Source organism: Ahaetulla prasina, chromosome 3, assembly GCF_028640845.1.
Source record: "Ahaetulla prasina isolate Xishuangbanna chromosome 3, ASM2864084v1, whole genome shotgun sequence".
NCBI lineage: Eukaryota > Metazoa > Chordata > Lepidosauria > Squamata > Colubridae > Ahaetulla > Ahaetulla prasina.
Window position 1 is genome coordinate 29542635 of NC_080541.1, and position 4129 is coordinate 29546763.

The window sequence follows — 4129 nt, forward strand, 5'->3', positions numbered from 1 at the left end:
GGTTGATAAAACTCCCTGTAACTATTTGTGAAAGAAATGAAGGAAACAATAAAAAAAACTGATGCAGGTATTCAGTTTTAATTCTGCTACAAGGTATAGCTTATTTCTACATGTAAATGTTAGAACAGATTTTAGGACTAAAGAAATTGTGGAATTATTACATGATAGTAGCGGTTGTTACTATTAACTATGACTAGAATTCTGGCTAGCTTGCATTATTGCAGGCAAAGATATTAATCCTTGCAGGATTGTAAAAATAATGCTGACTTCCCTTACATATTTGCTCAGGTACTAAAGCACCATGCCTAAGTGAATCTGTTATTTGTTGTTCTCTGAGTTTCTGGATACTTGTTTAGGAGACAGAAACTGAATCTATCTGTACTATCCCAAAATCAAGAATCAAATATAATTCCAGCTCCAAATAGTTGGTTCTCATTCTTTGATAGAATTTCAAAAACATTTGAAGTTACTTTTAGTACATTCAGAAACTAAAAGCTAACTTATTCTCATCTATACCTGGTTCCCAAAATAACCTACTATTGGGGGAATATCTTTTATAATGATCAGGTTGTATAATATTTATGCATCATTTAAAGCATATAAGTAGAGAAAACTAAAGATTGTATTTAAGAGTGGTCATGTGTTTGATAATTATTTGTCTTACTTAATGATCCAATAAGCATTCAACTGAATAGTAAGAAATAAAACCTTTGGGTATTTTATTTCGTCTTTCCTTTTCATGAAAAGAATAATGTAAAATTGAATTAGCTCCATTAAGCAGCGTCCCAATGCCAAAATATGCCGGTGTCAAAATATGGAATAAAATAAACAGTGTTAAAGGCATTTGGATATTCTGAGGGGAAAAATTATAGCATTTTCTTATATTTCCTGTATATGTAGATAACAAATGCATTTAATGCAGGAAGGAAATAGCATTTTAATAGAATTTTTAACTAAAGATCTTGAAACAAAACTAGACATATATTTTAATTGAATTTCTGGCTCAAATTACAGCAAACCATTATAAATCATTAGGAATCAGTTTTAAAACTGCCTTCACTTTTAGCCGTATTACAAACACAGAGGTAAGCTTTTACAGCTACAGATAAGTGTTAATAAATTACCCGAATTTCAAAATTAATGGCTGCCCGGCTGCTTTGGGGAGATATCATTGTGTTTCATGAATATTTTGATTTTTTGATTAGATCAAAATGCACTGAATTCCTAAACAGTCATAACTAAGGTCTGCTGATCATAAACTGTTCTTTTTTTAATAAATTATATTCCTCACAAATCTGCTGATATGGAATAATTAGAAATTGGTTGCCTGCATTTACTGTAAGATTTGCATGACTTTAGATCTCCACCTACTGATCTCCTGGCTGGCAGGAAATGTACATTTTGTACATTTCTAAATATACCTTGCCTGCAGAGATAATGGTTCATATTGTGATGTTAAGAAGGGTTTTATTTGCAAAAAACAAAGCAGTGTCACTTGCCAGTTCTGGAAGACATTGATTAGGTTGTTTTTGTCATTCCTATTCAGAACTTATTATTTACAGCTTTTCTGTTTCCATTCCTTTGTAAGAGATAATGATCTGTCTCTTGTAAACTGCTTAAAGTGTGCCTATTTTTGCTCTTTTTTCCCCCATGTCTTGAAATACATTTTATAGAAATTCAGGTATATTAACATGGAATGTAAATGCTGTAAAATGGAGCAAATTAATCGAACATGGTATCTGCCAATAGAATCTCTGAGGAATATACAAAATATTTAGAGTTAGAGAGAAATGGAAATAGCATTCTCATTCTTCTGCTCAGAATACACCCTCTGAATGTGACTATGTGGGAACATACAGTCTACAATTAAATACACCTTTCATTTGAGATGCTATTCATGTAACATGCTTATACTTGTTGTTTCCTGCAGATTATTTGCAAGGCCAAATAATACTGGACGTTATATTAAATTTAGGACTAAGAACTTTATATAGAGAAGTGTTTGTGCTCTGTAACATTATTTTGAAAAAAAGAATATATATTTATATGTAGAACAGTTCCCTCTTTCTTTCTTTTTGATATGTACTGTTAGACTTGTTCACTAACTCAAATGTTCCTTCATTCTCCCAAGCCACTGGCAGCTCCATTCAGACCTATAGATCTGAAAATAATAATAATAATAACTGCATTATGCAATAAGCAAAATGCATTATTCTGTATGGGATCCATTGGGAGTCAAAACAGGTCAAGATGGCAAGGTACCATCCTATGGTTGAGGTCTTGCTACTTTTTTATATCCACACAAGTCGCAATGAAAAACAGGCAGGACTTCAATTACATAATCATTTGTGGGTTTTTTATACTCAGCAGGGCAGATGTCCCAATCAACAAGTATAATTTTTAATAACTACAAAAGCACAGTGAACCAAAAATTATTATTAATACACAGTGTTCTTTGCATACAAAATAATACCATCCTGCCAATGATGCACAACCTCTCCAAAACTTCATTAAATCTGACATGGAGTTAGTCTTCGCTGGACTTTATCAGTAGAAAAGAAAAGAATCCTGCCATTGACCAATGGAGAATTGGTTAATGATTTTTTTTCTTATTCTGATTTTTAGCCTGCTAAGTTGCTGGAAAAACTTCAGAAGTCATTTGTGCCTAGCTCTGGTTGCTAAACTGTATCATGACATTAATCAAATAGGAGTATTCAGGCTGAAGGTATATACAAACTACCTTAAAGACATTCAAGGGACTAGTTTGATGTGGCCCAGGGACATGGAAAGGAGACTAATAGGTCTCAAAAGGCAGTAACTTCTCCAACTTCTCTAGCTTCTTTCAGAAATCATTGTAAAACTAGGACAAACTGAGTTAAGAGTGATCTTTTTTTAGTGTTTGTTGTTTACATTATTGTTTGGGAAGAAAAAATGTAGAAAGAAAAGCAAGAATGTGTTTCTGTATTGTTAATATTGTCTAGGAAGAAAGTATTTTCTCCTTTCCATTACCACTTAAGTAAGAGCAATTGAAAGGTTGCTCTATAAAGGTTGTGTCCATATAAATATGCACACAAGAATGAAGGCTGCTGGACATCTCTAATATCCCAAATTGCCAACTGATATATTGACAGAAATTTCTCCTGTACAAACCCATTCCAGATCTTTCAGGTGTCCTGGCTCTCGTAAACCAAAAGCCGAGAATTTCTAAGAGGTACAAAAGTACTTTTTTAAATCTGATGCTGAGCCAGATCCACTTTTCCTTAGCATCTGGAGAGCTGCCTTGGGTTACACAAAGAGCAGCTGAAGCTTATCCAGCACTAGTGTTTGCACAGGCAGCCAAGAGACAAAAACAGCCAGCGACGGGTTAAACAGGAAACAACTTTATGACAGGATTTGCAAACAGGTATTGTATTTGTGCGGTCTTATCAATGGCTCAAGTCTTGAGCCGTCTGAATGAATTGGAAGGCCATTTCTGACTGCATGTGCTTTCACAACCAAGATCATAAAAAGGATCTGATGTAATCCTTTAAGGATGATGAAGTGAAGTATTTTGAATAAGGACTCTGGAAAAGAGATCCTAGAGCTGATAAGACATCATTTTTGATGAACAATTGTGCGTATCTGTGGATGAAATTTGGTGATTCTTCAAAATTAAACAAATGTATAACACCAGTCAGTAAATTTGAATAGCAACTTGGTTTGATTATTTTATAAATCTCATTCTGAAAAAATCCATTCACATTTCTCTTTCACATTAATGAAATCCTTGAGAAAATAGTAACCAAGTGGTTGTTTTAATATCTGGTCTGATCATAATAGTTGTTATATAAATTTAATGAGAAGAGCTATAGCTGAGCTTTATTTTTGAGCAAACTATAGTTAAAGAACAAACCAAAATTATAATGAGATAAGAAGCCAGAAATTGTTCCAATGTTAGCTAGTGCAGACCATTCTTTACAAGTTCTTCAAGTTTGGTATTTCAAAGAAAACTTACCTGTTTCACAGACTGTGTATCAGTTTGAAACTAGGAAACTTACTACACACTTAGTGTAAAAGATATTTTTCTGAATATCCATAGTCCTCACCGACACTTTGCTGGAGCAGACCATGGCAGCCAAATCATCACAGT